The sequence below is a fragment of the Schistocerca serialis genome, chromosome 6 (assembly GCF_023864345.2).
Source record: "Schistocerca serialis cubense isolate TAMUIC-IGC-003099 chromosome 6, iqSchSeri2.2, whole genome shotgun sequence".
Lineage (NCBI taxonomy): Eukaryota > Metazoa > Arthropoda > Insecta > Orthoptera > Acrididae > Schistocerca > Schistocerca serialis.
Genome location: NC_064643.1, coordinates 655,865,331 through 655,879,120, shown reverse-complemented (window position 1 = coordinate 655,879,120; position 13,790 = coordinate 655,865,331). Strand labels below are relative to the sequence as shown.

Genomic DNA, 13,790 nt, shown 5'->3' with positions numbered 1-13,790 from the left:
GGCGATGTCATTCGTTTACGAGCCTCGCTACAGTGTGCATGCACGTTATCCATGTGAAGAGGCGTAAGCAAATGCTACCATTCTGCGAGATTCCTGCAGAAGGTATACGAATTGCGTTGATATACAGAGCACAAGGGAGCCAAAGTCAAGGCCTCCGTGGCGCAATCGGCTAGCGCGTTCGGCTGTTAACCGAAAGGTTGGTGGTTCGAGCCCACCCGGGGGCGAAATCGTTTTAACCGGCACCGAGGTGAGGACATACGTCAACTTTGTTAGAGATACACAGCTAGTGTGACAATTTGGCTGCGTTTGAGTGATGCCACAGAGCCTTATACACATTCAGCCAAGTGACACTGTAGGTAAAAACATGGCCCTACACAGACGTTCTACTGTTTTCCTTTTTATTCGTCATGTGTGACACTGCAGTAGAGGGACGCCCACTACAAAAGACGCATTCTTTACATTCAATTTCAGCATATACGTCGCGAGTGCCATATGACAGGGCCTGTCTCTCGATGTCGATTTGTATTTGGTGTCTCTTAAGTGTCGGTCTGCAGTAGGCCGCTGTTGGCCGAGCGACGTGCAGTCGCCTTACATGAAGCCCCATGGGCAACGCCAGTGCCACTGTGGACAACAGCATACTGTAGCCAGAGAGAGGAGCCGAAAGGCGCATTTCGCAGTCGAGCCACGCTGTCCCACAAGCTGTGCACTAGGTCAGGATTGTGCAGACCGCAAACTTTTAAACTTTTGGTGGGCCGACGCTCGTCGTCGATCGCAAGGTCGAAACATTCAAGAGATTTGGAAAACGGCAATGTGGACACCCCCAGCAGCAGCTGTGTGCCAAATCCGATATCTGGTCGAGGGCTGCAAGATTCAGTATGATGAAGTACCAATTTGGGGATAGCTCACAAACGCTAAGCTGCCGCCTTCTTAGCTCAGTGGTAGAGCACTGGTCTCGTAAACCAGGGGTCGTGAGTTCGAACCTCACAGAAGGCATTCATTTTTTAAACCTTCCTGCAAGGAGCGGAGCTATCTCGAGCAGCATCTAACACATGGCAGTACACTGAATGAAAGGGATGTTCTACAACCTATGACAAGTATTCTACTGGCCTCAGAGGTTTTCTGAATGCATAGGTTGAACATTGGTTTGTATGCATTTTGTAGTATAATGTCATGCTTGGCGATGTCATTCGTTTACGAGCCTCGCTACAGTGTGCATGCACGTTATCCATGTGAAGAGGCGTAAGCAAATGCTACCATTCTGCGAGATTCCTGCAGAAGGTATACGAATTGCGTTGATATACAGAGCACAAGGGAGCCAAAGTCAAGGCCTCCGTGGCGCAATCGGCTAGCGCGTTCGGCTGTTAACCGAAAGGTTGGTGGTTCGAGCCCACCCGGGGGCGAAATCGTTTTAACCGGCACCGAGGTGAGGACATACGTCAACTTTGTTAGAGATACACAGCTAGTGTGACAATTTGGCTGCGTTTGAGTGATGCCACAGAGCCTTATACACATTCAGCCAAGTGACACTGTAGGTAAAAACATGGCCCTACACAGACGTTCTACTGTTTTCCTTTTTATTCGTCATGTGTGACACTGCAGTAGAGGGACGCCCACTACAAAAGACGCATTCTTTACATTCAATTTCAGCATATACGTCGCGAGTGCCATATGACAGGGCCTGTCTCTCGATGTCGATTTGTATTTGGTGTCTCTTAAGTGTCGGTCTGCAGTAGGCCGCTGTTGGCCGAGCGACGTGCAGTCGCCTTACATGAAGCCCCATGGGCAACGCCAGTGCCACTGTGGACAACAGCATACTGTAGCCAGAGAGAGGAGCCGAAAGGCGCATTTCGCAGTCGAGCCACGCTGTCCCACAAGCTGTGCACTAGGTCAGGATTGTGCAGACCGCAAACTTTTAAACTTTTGGTGGGCCGACGCTCGTCGTCGATCGCAAGGTCGAAACATTCAAGAGATTTGGAAAACGGCAATGTGGACACCCCCAGCAGCAGCTGTGTGCCAAATCCGATATCTGGTCGAGGGCTGCAAGATTCAGTATGATGAAGTACCAATTTGGGGATAGCTCACAAACGCTAAGCTGCCGCCTTCTTAGCTCAGTGGTAGAGCACTGGTCTCGGAAACCAGGGGTCGTGAGTTCGAACCTCACAGAAGGCATTCATTTTTTAAACCTTCCTGCAAGGAGCGGAGCTATCTCGAGCAGCATCTAACACATGGCAGTACACTGAATGAAAGGGATGTTCTACAACCTATGACAAGTATTCTACTGGCCTCAGAGGTTTTCTGAATGCATAGGTTGAACATTGGTTTGTATGCATTTTGTAGTATAATGTCATGCTTGGCGATGTCATTCGTTTACGAGCCTCGCTACAGTGTGCATGCACGTTATCCATGTGAAGAGGCGTAAGCAAATGCTACCATTCTGCGAGATTCCTGCAGAAGGTATACGAATTGCGTTGATATACAGAGCACAAGGGAGCCAAAGTCAAGGCCTCCGTGGCGCAATCGGCTAGCGCGTTCGGCTGTTAACCGAAAGGTTGGTGGTTCGAGCCCACCCGGGGGCGAAATCGTTTTAACCGGCACCGAGGTGAGGACATACGTCAACTTTGTTAGAGATACACAGCTAGTGTGACAATTTGGCTGCGTTTGAGTGATGCCACAGAGCCTTATACACATTCAGCCAAGTGACACTGTAGGTAAAAACATGGCCCTACACAGACGTTCTACTGTTTTCCTTTTTATTCGTCATGTGTGACACTGCAGTAGAGGGACGCCCACTACAAAAGACGCATTCTTTACATTCAATTTCAGCATATACGTCGCGAGTGCCATATGACAGGGCCTGTCTCTCGATGTCGATTTGTATTTGGTGTCTCTTAAGTGTCGGTCTGCAGTAGGCCGCTGTTGGCCGAGCGACGTGCAGTCGCCTTACATGAAGCCCCATGGGCAACGCCAGTGCCACTGTGGACAACAGCATACTGTAGCCAGAGAGAGGAGCCGAAAGGCGCATTTCGCAGTCGAGCCACGCTGTCCCACAAGCTGTGCACTAGGTCAGGATTGTGCAGACCGCAAACTTTTAAACTTTTGGTGGGCCGACGCTCGTCGTCGATCGCAAGGTCGAAACATTCAAGAGATTTGGAAAACGGCAATGTGGACACCCCCAGCAGCAGCTGTGTGCCAAATCCGATATCTGGTCGAGGGCTGCAAGATTCAGTATGATGAAGTACCAATTTGGGGATAGCTCACAAACGCTAAGCTGCCGCCTTCTTAGCTCAGTGGTAGAGCACTGGTCTCGGAAACCAGGGGTCGTGAGTTCGAACCTCACAGAAGGCATTCATTTTTTAAACCTTCCTGCAAGGAGCGGAGCTATCTCGAGCAGCATCTAACACATGGCAGTACACTGAATGAAAGGGATGTTCTACAACCTATGACAAGTATTCTACTGGCCTCAGAGGTTTTCTGAATGCATAGGTTGAACATTGGTTTGTATGCATTTTGTAGTATAATGTCATGCTTGGCGATGTCATTCGTTTACGAGCCTCGCTACAGTGTGCATGCACGTTATCCATGTGAAGAGGCGTAAGCAAATGCTACCATTCTGCGAGATTCCTGCAGAAGGTATACGAATTGCGTTGATATACAGAGCACAAGGGAGCCAAAGTCAAGGCCTCCGTGGCGCAATCGGCTAGCGCGTTCGGCTGTTAACCGAAAGGTTGGTGGTTCGAGCCCACCCGGGGGCGAAATCGTTTTAACAGGCACCGAGGTGAGGACATACGTCAACTTTGTTAGAGATACACAGCTAGTGTGACAATTTGGCTGCGTTTGAGTGATGCCACAGAGCCTTATACACATTCAGCCAAGTGACACTGTAGGTAAAAACATGGCCCTACACAGACGTTCTACTGTTTTCCTTTTTATTCGTCATGTGTGACACTGCAGTAGAGGGACGCCCACTACAAAAGACGCATTCTTTACATTCAATTTCAGCATATACGTCGCGAGTGCCATATGACAGGGCCTGTCTCTCGATGTCGATTTGTATTTGGTGTCTCTTAAGTGTCGGTCTGCAGTAGGCCGCTGTTGGCCGAGCGACGTGCAGTCGCCTTACATGAAGCCCCATGGGCAACGCCAGTGCCACTGTGGACAACAGCATACTGTAGCCAGAGAGAGGAGCCGAAAGGCGCATTTCGCAGTCGAGCCACGCTGTCCCACAAGCTGTGCACTAGGTCAGGATTGTGCAGACCGCAAACTTTTAAACTTTTGGTGGGCCGACGCTCGTCGTCGATCGCAAGGTCGAAACATTCAAGAGATTTGGAAAACGGCAATGTGGACACCCCCAGCAGCAGCTGTGTGCCAAATCCGATATCTGGTCGAGGGCTGCAAGATTCAGTATGATGAAGTACCAATTTGGGGATAGCTCACAAACGCTAAGCTGCCGCCTTCTTAGCTCAGTGGTAGAGCACTGGTCTCGTAAACCAGGGGTCGTGAGTTCGAACCTCACAGAAGGCATTCATTTTTTAAACCTTCCTGCAAGGAGCGGAGCTATCTCGAGCAGCATCTAACACATGGCAGTACACTGAATGAAAGGGATGTTCTACAACCTATGACAAGTATTCTACTGGCCTCAGAGGTTTTCTGAATGCATAGGTTGAACATTGGTTTGTATGCATTTTGTAGTATAATGTCATGCTTGGCGATGTCATTCGTTTACGAGCCTCGCTACAGTGTGCATGCACGTTATCCATGTGAAGAGGCGTAAGCAAATGCTACCATTCTGCGAGATTCCTGCAGAAGGTATACGAATTGCGTTGATATACAGAGCACAAGGGAGCCAAAGTCAAGGCCTCCGTGGCGCAATCGGCTAGCGCGTTCGGCTGTTAACCGAAAGGTTGGTGGTTCGAGCCCACCCGGGGGCGAAATCGTTTTAACCGGCACCGAGGTGAGGACATACGTCAACTTTGTTAGAGATACACAGCTAGTGTGACAATTTGGCTGCGTTTGAGTGATGCCACAGAGCCTTATACACATTCAGCCAAGTGACACTGTAGGTAAAAACATGGCCCTACACAGACGTTCTACTGTTTTCCTTTTTATTCGTCATGTGTGACACTGCAGTAGAGGGACGCCCACTACAAAAGACGCATTCTTTACATTCAATTTCAGCATATACGTCGCGAGTGCCATATGACAGGGCCTGTCTCTCGATGTCGATTTGTATTTGGTGTCTCTTAAGTGTCGGTCTGCAGTAGGCCGCTGTTGGCCGAGCGACGTGCAGTCGCCTTACATGAAGCCCCATGGGCAACGCCAGTGCCACTGTGGACAACAGCATACTGTAGCCAGAGAGAGGAGCCGAAAGGCGCATTTCGCAGTCGAGCCACGCTGTCCCACAAGCTGTGCACTAGGTCAGGATTGTGCAGACCGCAAACTTTTGGTGGGCCGACGCTCGTCGTCGATCGCAAGGGCGAAACATTCAAGAGATTTGGAAAACGGCAATGTGGACACCCCCAGCAGCAGCTGTGTGCCAAATCCGATATCTGGTCGAGGGCTGCAAGATTCAGTATGATGAAGTAAAAATTTGGGGATAGCTCACAAACGCTAAGCTGCCGCCTTCTTAGCTCAGTGGTAGAGCACTGGTCTCGTAAACCAGGGGTCGTGAGTTCGAACCTCACAGAAGGCATTCATTTTTTAAACCTTCCTGCAAGGAGCGGAGCTATCTCGAGCAGCATCTAACACATGGCAGTACACTGAATGAAAGGGATGTTCTACAACCTATGACAAGTATTCTACTGGCCTCAGAGGTTTTCTGAATGCATAGGTTGAACATTGGTTTGTATGCATTTTGTAGTATAATGTCATGCTTGGCGATGTCATTCGTTTACGAGCCTCGCTACAGTGTGCATGCACGTTATCCATGTGAAGAGGCGTAAGCAAATGCTACCATTCTGCGAGATTCCTGCAGAAGGTATACGAATTGCGTTGATATACAGAGCACAAGGGAGCCAAAGTCAAGGCCTCCGTGGCGCAATCGGCTAGCGCGTTCGGCTGTTAACCGAAAGGTTGGTGGTTCGAGCCCACCCGGGGGCGAAATCGTTTTAACCGGCACCGAGGTGAGGACATACGTCAACTTTGTTAGAGATACACAGCTAGTGTGACAATTTGGCTGCGTTTGAGTGATGCCACAGAGCCTTATACACATTCAGCCAAGTGACACTGTAGGTAAAAACATGGCCCTACACAGACGTTCTACTGTTTTCCTTTTTATTCGTCATGTGTGACACTGCAGTAGAGGGACGCCCACTACAAAAGACGCATTCTTTACATTCAATTTCAGCATATACGTCGCGAGTGCCATATGACAGGGCCTGTCTCTCGATGTCGATTTGTATTTGGTGTCTCTTAAGTGTCGGTCTGCAGTAGGCCGCTGTTGGCCGAGCGACGTGCAGTCGCCTTACATGAAGCCCCATGGGCAACGCCAGTGCCACTGTGGACAACAGCATACTGTAGCCAGAGAGAGGAGCCGAAAGGCGCATTTCGCAGTCGAGCCACGCTGTCCCACAAGCTGTGCACTAGGTCAGGATTGTGCAGACCGCAAACTTTTAAACTTTTGGTGGGCCGACGCTCGTCGTCGATCGCAAGGGCGAAACATTCAAGAGATTTGGAAAACGGCAATGTGGACACCCCCAGCAGCAGCTGTGTGCCAAATCCGATATCTGGTCGAGGGCTGCAAGATTCAGTATGATGAAGTACCAATTTGGGGATAGCTCACAAACGCTAAGCTGCCGCCTTCTTAGCTCAGTGGTAGAGCACTGGTCTCGTAAACCAGGGGTCGTGAGTTCGAACCTCACAGAAGGCATTCATTTTTTAAACCTTCCTGCAAGGAGCGGAGCTATCTCGAGCAGCATCTAACACATGGCAGTACACTGAATGAAAGGGATGTTCTACAACCTATGACAAGTATTCTACTGGCCTCAGAGGTTTTCTGAATGCATAGGTTGAACATTGGTTTGTATGCATTTTGTAGTATAATGTCATGCTTGGCGATGTCATTCGTTTACGAGCCTCGCTACAGTGTGCATGCACGTTATCCATGTGAAGAGGCGTAAGCAAATGCTACCATTCTGCGAGATTCCTGCAGAAGGTATACGAATTGCGTTGATATACAGAGCACAAGGGAGTAAAGTCAAGGCCTCCGTGGCGCAATCGGCTAGCGCGTTCGGCTGTTAACCGGAAAGTTGGTGGTTCGAGCCCACCCGGGGGCGAAATCGTTTTAACCGGCACCGAGGTGAGGACATACGTCAACTTTGTTAGAGATACACAGCTAGTGTGACAATTTGGCTGCGTTTGAGTGATGCCACAGAGCCTTATACACATTCAGCCAAGTGACACTGTAGGTAAAAACATGGCCCTACACAGACGTTCTACTGTTTTCCTTTTTATTCGTCATGTGTGACACTGCAGTAGAGGGACGCCCACTACAAAAGACGCATTCTTTACATTCAATTTCAGCATATACGTCGCGAGTGCCATATGACAGGGCCTGTCTCTCGATGTCGATTTGTATTTGGTGTCTCTTAAGTGTCGGTCTGCAGTAGGCCGCTGTTGGCCGAGCGACGTGCAGTCGCCTTACATGAAGCCCCATGGGCAACGCCAGTGCCACTGTGGACAACAGCATACTGTAGCCAAAGAGAGGAGCCGAAAGGCGCATTTCGCAGTCGAGCCACGCTGTCCCACAAGCTGTGCACTAGGTCAGGATTGTGCAGACCGCAAACTTTTAAACTTTTGGTGGGCCGACGCTCGTCGTCGATCGCAAGGGCGAAACATTCAAGAGATTTGGAAAACGGCAATGTGGACACCCCCAGCAGCAGCTGTGCGCCAAATCCGATATCTGGTCGAGGGCTGCAAGATTCAGTATGATGAAGTAAAAATTTGGGGATAGCTCACAAACGCTAAGCTGCCGCCTTCTTAGCTCAGTGGTAGAGCACTGGTCTCGTAAACCAGGGGTCTTGAGTTCGAACCTCACAGATGGCATTCATTTTTTAAACCTTCCTGCAAGGAGCGGAGCTATCTCGAGCAGCATCTAACACATGGCAGTACACTGAATGAAAGGGATGTTCTACAACCTATGACAAGTATTCTACTGGCCTCAGAGGTTTTCTGAATGCATAGGTTGAACATTGGTTTGTATGCATTTTGTAGTATAATGTCATGCTTGGCGATGTCATTCGTTTACGAGCCTCGCTACAGTGTGCATGCACGTTATCCATGTGAAGAGGCGTAAGCAAATGCTACCATTCTGCGAGATTCCTGCAGAAGGTATACGAATTGCGTTGATATACAGAGCACAAGGGAGCCAAAGTCAAGGCCTCCGTGGCGCAATCGGCTAGCGCGTTCGGCTGTTAACCGAAAGGTTGGTGGTTCGAGCCCACCCGGGGGCGAAATCGTTTTAACCGGCACCGAGGTGAGGACATACGTCAACTTTGTTAGAGATACACAGCTAGTGTGACAATTTGGCTGCGTTTGAGTGATGCCACAGAGCCTTATACACATTCAGCCAAGTGACACTGTAGGTAAAAACATGGCCCTACACAGACGTTCTACTGTTTTCCTTTTTATTCGTCATGTGTGACACTGCAGTAGAGGGACGCCCACTACAAAAGACGCATTCTTTACATTCAATTTCAGCATATACGTCGCGAGTGCCATATGACAGGGCCTGTCTCTCGATGTCGATTTGTATTTGGTGTCTCTTAAGTGTCGGTCTGCAGTAGGCCGCTGTTGGCCGAGCGACGTGCAGTCGCCTTACATGAAGCCCCATGGGCAACGCCAGTGCCACTGTGGACAACAGCATACTGTAGCCAGAGAGAGGAGCCGAAAGGCGCATTTCGCAGTCGAGCCACGCTGTCCCACAAGCTGTGCACTAGGTCAGGATTGTGCAGACCGCAAACTTTTAAACTTTTGGTGGGCCGACGCTCGTCGTCGATCGCAAGGGCGAAACATTCAAGAGATTTGGAAAACGGCAATGTGGACACCCCCAGCAGCAGCTGTGTGCCAAATCCGATATCTGGTCGAGGGCTGCAAGATTCAGTATGATGAAGTAAAAATTTGGGGATAGCTCACAAACGCTAAGCTGCCGCCTTCTTAGCTCAGTGGTAGAGCACTGGTCTCGTAAACCAGGGGTCTTGAGTTCGAACCTCACAGAAGGCATTCATTTTTTAAACCTTCCTGCAAGGAGCGGAGACATCTCGAGCAGCATCTAACACATGGCAGTACACTGAATGAAAGGGATGTTCTACAACCTATGACAAGTATTCTACTGGCCTCAGAGGTTTTCTGAATGCATAGGTTGAACATTGGTTTGTATGCATTTTGTAGTATAATGTCATGCTTGGCGATGTCATTCGTTTACGAGCCTCGCTACAGTGTGCATGCACGTTATCCATGTGAAGAGGCGTAAGCAAATGCTACCATTCTGCGAGATTCCTGCAGAAGGTATACGAATTGCGTTGATATACAGAGCACAAGGGAGCCAAAGTCAAGGCCTCCGTGGCGCAATCGGCTAGCGCGTTCGGCTGTTAACCGAAAGGTTGGTGGTTCGAGCCCACCCGGGGGCGAAATCGTTTTAACCGGCACCGAGGTGAGGACATACGTCAACTTTGTTAGAGATACACAGCTAGTGTGACAATTTGGCTGCGTTTGAGTGATGCCACAGAGCCTTATACACATTCAGCCAAGTGACACTGTAGGTAAAAACATGGCCCTACACAGACGTTCTACTGTTTTCCTTTTTATTCGTCATGTGTGACACTGCAGTAGAGGGACGCCCACTACAAAAGACGCATTCTTTACATTCAATTTCAGCATATACGTCGCGAGTGCCATATGACAGGGCCTGTCTCTCGATGTCGATTTGTATTTGGTGTCTCTTAAGTGTCGGTCTGCAGTAGGCCGCTGTTGGCCGAGCGACGTGCAGTCGCCTTACATGAAGCCCCATGGGCAACGCCAGTGCCACTGTGGACAACAGCATACTGTAGCCAGAGAGAGGAGCCGAAAGGCGCATTTCGCAGTCGAGCCACGCTGTCCCACAAGCTGTGCACTAGGTCAGGATTGTGCAGACCGCAAACTTTTAAACTTTTGGTGGGCCGACGCTCGTCGTCGATCGCAAGGGCGAAACATTCAAGAGATTTGGAAAACGGCAATGTGGACACCCCCAGCAGCAGCTGTGTGCCAAATCCGATATCTGGTCGAGGGCTGCAAGATTCAGTATGATGAAGTAAAAATTTGGGGATAGCTCACAAACGCTAAGCTGCCGCCTTCTTAGCTCAGTGGTAGAGCACTGGTCTCGTAAACCAGGGGTCTTGAGTTCGAACCTCACAGAAGGCATTCATTTTTTAAACCTTCCTGCAAGGAGCGGAGACATCTCGAGCAGCATCTAACACATGGCAGTACACTGAATGAAAGGGATGTTCTACAACCTATGACAAGTATTCTACTGGCCTCAGAGGTTTTCTGAATGCATAGGTTGAACATTGGTTTGTATGCATTTTGTAGTATAATGTCATGCTTGGCGATGTCATTCGTTTACGAGCCTCGCTACAGTGTGCATGCACGTTATCCATGTGAAGAGGCGTAAGCAAATGCTACCATTCTGCGAGATTCCTGCAGAAGGTATACGAATTGCGTTGATATACAGAGCACAAGGGAGCCAAAGTCAAGGCCTCCGTGGCGCAATCGGCTAGCGCGTTCGGCTGTTAACCGAAAGGTTGGTGGTTCGAGCCCACCCGGGGGCGAAATCGTTTTAACCGGCACCGAGGTGAGGACATACGTCAACTTTGTTAGAGATACACAGCTAGTGTGACAATTTGGCTGCGTTTGAGTGATGCCACAGAGCCTTATACACATTCAGCCAAGTGACACTGTAGGTAAAAACATGGCCCTACACAGACGTTCTACTGTTTTCCTTTTTATTCGTCATGTGTGACACTGCAGTAGAGGGACGCCCACTACAAAAGACGCATTCTTTACATTCAATTTCAGCATATACGTCGCGAGTGCCATATGACAGGGCCTGTCTCTCGATGTCGATTTGTATTTGGTGTCTCTTAAGTGTCGGTCTGCAGTAGGCCGCTGTTGGCCGAGCGACGTGCAGTCGCCTTACATGAAGCCCCATGGGCAACGCCAGTGCCACTGTGGACAACAGCATACTGTAGCCAGAGAGAGGAGCCGAAAGGCGCATTTCGCAGTCGAGCCACGCTGTCCCACAAGCTGTGCACTAGGTCAGGATTGTGCAGACCGCAAACTTTTAAACTTTTGGTGGGCCGACGCTCGTCGTCGATCGCAAGGGCGAAACATTCAAGAGATTTGGAAAACGGCAATGTGGACACCCCCAGCAGCAGCTGTGTGCCAAATCCGATATCTGGTCGAGGGCTGCAAGATTCAGTATGATGAAGTAAAAATTTGGGGATAGCTCACAAACGCTAAGCTGCCGCCTTCTTAGCTCAGTGGTAGAGCACTGGTCTCGTAAACCAGGGGTCTTGAGTTCGAACCTCACAGAAGGCATTCATTTTTTAAACCTTCCTGCAAGGAGCGGAGACATCTCGAGCAGCATCTAACACATGGCAGTACACTGAATGAAAGGGATGTTCTACAACCTATGACAAGTATTCTACTGGCCTCAGAGGTTTTCTGAATGCATAGGTTGAACATTGGTTTGTATGCATTTTGTAGTATAATGTCATGCTTGGCGATGTCATTCGTTTACGAGCCTCGCTACAGTGTGCATGCACGTTATCCATGTGAAGAGGCGTAAGCAAATGCTACCATTCTGCGAGATTCCTGCAGAAGGTATACGAATTGCGTTGATATACAGAGCACAAGGGAGCCAAAGTCAAGGCCTCCGTGGCGCAATCGGCTAGCGCGTTCGGCTGTTAACCGAAAGGTTGGTGGTTCGAGCCCACCTGGGGGCGAAATCGTTTTAACCGGCACCGAGGTGAGGACATACGTCAACTTTGTTAGAGATACACAGCTAGTGTGACAATTTGGCTGCGTTTGAGTGATGCCACAGAGCCTTATACACATTCAGCCAAGTGACACTGTAGGTAAAAACATGGCCCTACACAGACGTTCTACTGTTTTCCTTTTTATTCGTCATGTGTGACACTGCAGTAGAGGGACGCCCACTACAAAAGACGCATTCTTTACATTCAATTTCAGCATATACGTCGCGAGTGCCATATGACAGGGCCTGTCTCTCGATGTCGATTTGTATTTGGTGTCTCTTAAGTGTCGGTCTGCAGTAGGCCGCTGTTGGCCGAGCGACGTGCAGTCGCCTTACATGAAGCCCCATGGGCAACGCCAGTGCCACTGTGGACAACAGCATACTGTAGCCAGAGAGAGGAGCCGAAAGGCGCATTTCGCAGTCGAGCCACGCTGTCCCACAAGCTGTGCACTAGGTCAGGATTGTGCAGACCGCAAACTTTTAAACTTTTGGTGGGCCGACGCTCGTCGTCGATCGCAAGGGCGAAACATTCAAGAGATTTGGAAAACGGCAATGTGGACACCCCCAGCAGCAGCTGTGTGCCAAATCCGATATCTGGTCGAGGGCTGCAAGATTCAGTATGATGAAGTAAAAATTTGGGGATAGCTCACAAACGCTAAGCTGCCGCCTTCTTAGCTCAGTGGTAGAGCACTGGTCTCGTAAACCAGGGGTCTTGAGTTCGAACCTCACAGAAGGCATTCATTTTTTAAACCTTCCTGCAAGGAGCGGAGACATCTCGAGCAGCATCTAACACATGGCAGTACACTGAATGAAAGGGATGTTCTACAACCTATGACAAGTATTCTACTGGCCTCAGAGGTTTTCTGAATGCATAGGTTGAACATTGGTTTGTATGCATTTTGTAGTATAATGTCATGCTTGGCGATGTCATTCGTTTACGAGCCTCGCTACAGTGTGCATGCACGTTATCCATGTGAAGAGGCGTAAGCAAATGCTACCATTCTGCGAGATTCCTGCAGAAGGTATACGAATTGCGTTGATATACAGAGCACAAGGGAGCCAAAGTCAAGGCCTCCGTGGCGCAATCGGCTAGCGCGTTCGGCTGTTAACCGAAAGGTTGGTGGTTCGAGCCCACCTGGGGGCGAAATCGTTTTAACCGGCACCGAGGTGAGGACATACGTCAACTTTGTTAGAGATACACAGCTAGTGTGACAATTTGGCTGCGTTTGAGTGATGCCACAGAGCCTTATACACATTCAGCCAAGTGACACTGTAGGTAAAAACATGGCCCTACACAGACGTTCTACTGTTTTCCTTTTTATTCGTCATGTGTGACACTGCAGTAGAGGGACGCCCACTACAAAAGACGCATTCTTTACATTCAATTTCAGCATATACGTCGCGAGTGCCATATGACAGGGCCTGTCTCTCGATGTCGATTTGTATTTGGTGTCTCTTAAGTGTCGGTCTGCAGTAGGCCGCTGTTGGCCGAGCGACGTGCAGTCGCCTTACATGAAGCCCCATGGGCAACGCCAGTGCCACTGTGGACAACAGCATACTGTAGCCAGAGAGAGGAGCCGAAAGGCGCATTTCGCAGTCGAGCCACGCTGTCCCACAAGCTGTGCACTAGGTCAGGATTGTGCAGACCGCAAACTTTTAAACTTTTGGTGGGCCGACGCTCGTCGTCGATCGCAAGGGCGAAACATTCAAGAGATTTGGAAAACGGCAATGTGGACACCCCCAGCAGCAGCTGTGTGCCAAATCCGATATCTGGTCGAGGGCT

The 13,790-nt window shown here is 49.6% G+C and overlaps 23 non-coding genes across 23 annotated transcripts; all 23 read left to right on the top strand.

Moving 5' to 3' along the window:
• The first annotated feature begins 150 nt into the window (after positions 1 to 150).
• Trnan-guu (transfer RNA asparagine (anticodon GUU)) lies at positions 151 to 224 on the top strand. Its single transcript has one exon. It is a non-coding gene; the product is annotated as a tRNA-Asn (tRNA).
• Positions 225 to 921: 697 nt separating this feature from the next.
• On the top strand, positions 922 to 993 carry Trnat-cgu (transfer RNA threonine (anticodon CGU)). Its single transcript has one exon. It is a non-coding gene; the product is annotated as a tRNA-Thr (tRNA).
• Positions 994 to 1,326: 333 nt separating this feature from the next.
• Positions 1,327 to 1,400, top strand: Trnan-guu (transfer RNA asparagine (anticodon GUU)). The gene has a single exon. It is a non-coding gene; the product is annotated as a tRNA-Asn (tRNA).
• Positions 1,401 to 2,097: 697 nt separating this feature from the next.
• Positions 2,098 to 2,169, top strand: Trnap-cgg (transfer RNA proline (anticodon CGG)). The gene has a single exon. It is a non-coding gene; the product is annotated as a tRNA-Pro (tRNA).
• A 333-nt stretch (positions 2,170 to 2,502) lies between these two features.
• On the top strand, positions 2,503 to 2,576 carry Trnan-guu (transfer RNA asparagine (anticodon GUU)). Its single transcript has one exon. It is a non-coding gene; the product is annotated as a tRNA-Asn (tRNA).
• Positions 2,577 to 3,273: 697 nt separating this feature from the next.
• Positions 3,274 to 3,345, top strand: Trnap-cgg (transfer RNA proline (anticodon CGG)). The gene has a single exon. It is a non-coding gene; the product is annotated as a tRNA-Pro (tRNA).
• Positions 3,346 to 3,678: 333 nt separating this feature from the next.
• Positions 3,679 to 3,752, top strand: Trnan-guu (transfer RNA asparagine (anticodon GUU)). The gene has a single exon. It is a non-coding gene; the product is annotated as a tRNA-Asn (tRNA).
• Positions 3,753 to 4,449: 697 nt separating this feature from the next.
• On the top strand, positions 4,450 to 4,521 carry Trnat-cgu (transfer RNA threonine (anticodon CGU)). The gene has a single exon. It is a non-coding gene; the product is annotated as a tRNA-Thr (tRNA).
• Positions 4,522 to 4,854: 333 nt separating this feature from the next.
• On the top strand, positions 4,855 to 4,928 carry Trnan-guu (transfer RNA asparagine (anticodon GUU)). The gene has a single exon. It is a non-coding gene; the product is annotated as a tRNA-Asn (tRNA).
• A 689-nt stretch (positions 4,929 to 5,617) lies between these two features.
• On the top strand, positions 5,618 to 5,689 carry Trnat-cgu (transfer RNA threonine (anticodon CGU)). Its single transcript has one exon. It is a non-coding gene; the product is annotated as a tRNA-Thr (tRNA).
• A 333-nt stretch (positions 5,690 to 6,022) lies between these two features.
• On the top strand, positions 6,023 to 6,096 carry Trnan-guu (transfer RNA asparagine (anticodon GUU)). Its single transcript has one exon. It is a non-coding gene; the product is annotated as a tRNA-Asn (tRNA).
• Positions 6,097 to 6,793: 697 nt separating this feature from the next.
• On the top strand, positions 6,794 to 6,865 carry Trnat-cgu (transfer RNA threonine (anticodon CGU)). Its single transcript has one exon. It is a non-coding gene; the product is annotated as a tRNA-Thr (tRNA).
• A 332-nt stretch (positions 6,866 to 7,197) lies between these two features.
• On the top strand, positions 7,198 to 7,271 carry Trnan-guu (transfer RNA asparagine (anticodon GUU)). The gene has a single exon. It is a non-coding gene; the product is annotated as a tRNA-Asn (tRNA).
• Positions 7,272 to 7,968: 697 nt separating this feature from the next.
• Positions 7,969 to 8,040, top strand: Trnat-cgu (transfer RNA threonine (anticodon CGU)). Its single transcript has one exon. It is a non-coding gene; the product is annotated as a tRNA-Thr (tRNA).
• A 333-nt stretch (positions 8,041 to 8,373) lies between these two features.
• Positions 8,374 to 8,447, top strand: Trnan-guu (transfer RNA asparagine (anticodon GUU)). The gene has a single exon. It is a non-coding gene; the product is annotated as a tRNA-Asn (tRNA).
• A 697-nt stretch (positions 8,448 to 9,144) lies between these two features.
• On the top strand, positions 9,145 to 9,216 carry Trnat-cgu (transfer RNA threonine (anticodon CGU)). The gene has a single exon. It is a non-coding gene; the product is annotated as a tRNA-Thr (tRNA).
• Positions 9,217 to 9,549: 333 nt separating this feature from the next.
• Positions 9,550 to 9,623, top strand: Trnan-guu (transfer RNA asparagine (anticodon GUU)). The gene has a single exon. It is a non-coding gene; the product is annotated as a tRNA-Asn (tRNA).
• A 697-nt stretch (positions 9,624 to 10,320) lies between these two features.
• On the top strand, positions 10,321 to 10,392 carry Trnat-cgu (transfer RNA threonine (anticodon CGU)). Its single transcript has one exon. It is a non-coding gene; the product is annotated as a tRNA-Thr (tRNA).
• A 333-nt stretch (positions 10,393 to 10,725) lies between these two features.
• Trnan-guu (transfer RNA asparagine (anticodon GUU)) lies at positions 10,726 to 10,799 on the top strand. The gene has a single exon. It is a non-coding gene; the product is annotated as a tRNA-Asn (tRNA).
• Positions 10,800 to 11,496: 697 nt separating this feature from the next.
• Trnat-cgu (transfer RNA threonine (anticodon CGU)) lies at positions 11,497 to 11,568 on the top strand. Its single transcript has one exon. It is a non-coding gene; the product is annotated as a tRNA-Thr (tRNA).
• A 333-nt stretch (positions 11,569 to 11,901) lies between these two features.
• On the top strand, positions 11,902 to 11,975 carry Trnan-guu (transfer RNA asparagine (anticodon GUU)). Its single transcript has one exon. It is a non-coding gene; the product is annotated as a tRNA-Asn (tRNA).
• Positions 11,976 to 12,672: 697 nt separating this feature from the next.
• On the top strand, positions 12,673 to 12,744 carry Trnat-cgu (transfer RNA threonine (anticodon CGU)). The gene has a single exon. It is a non-coding gene; the product is annotated as a tRNA-Thr (tRNA).
• Positions 12,745 to 13,077: 333 nt separating this feature from the next.
• Trnan-guu (transfer RNA asparagine (anticodon GUU)) lies at positions 13,078 to 13,151 on the top strand. Its single transcript has one exon. It is a non-coding gene; the product is annotated as a tRNA-Asn (tRNA).
• Positions 13,152 to 13,790: the final 639 nt, after the last annotated feature.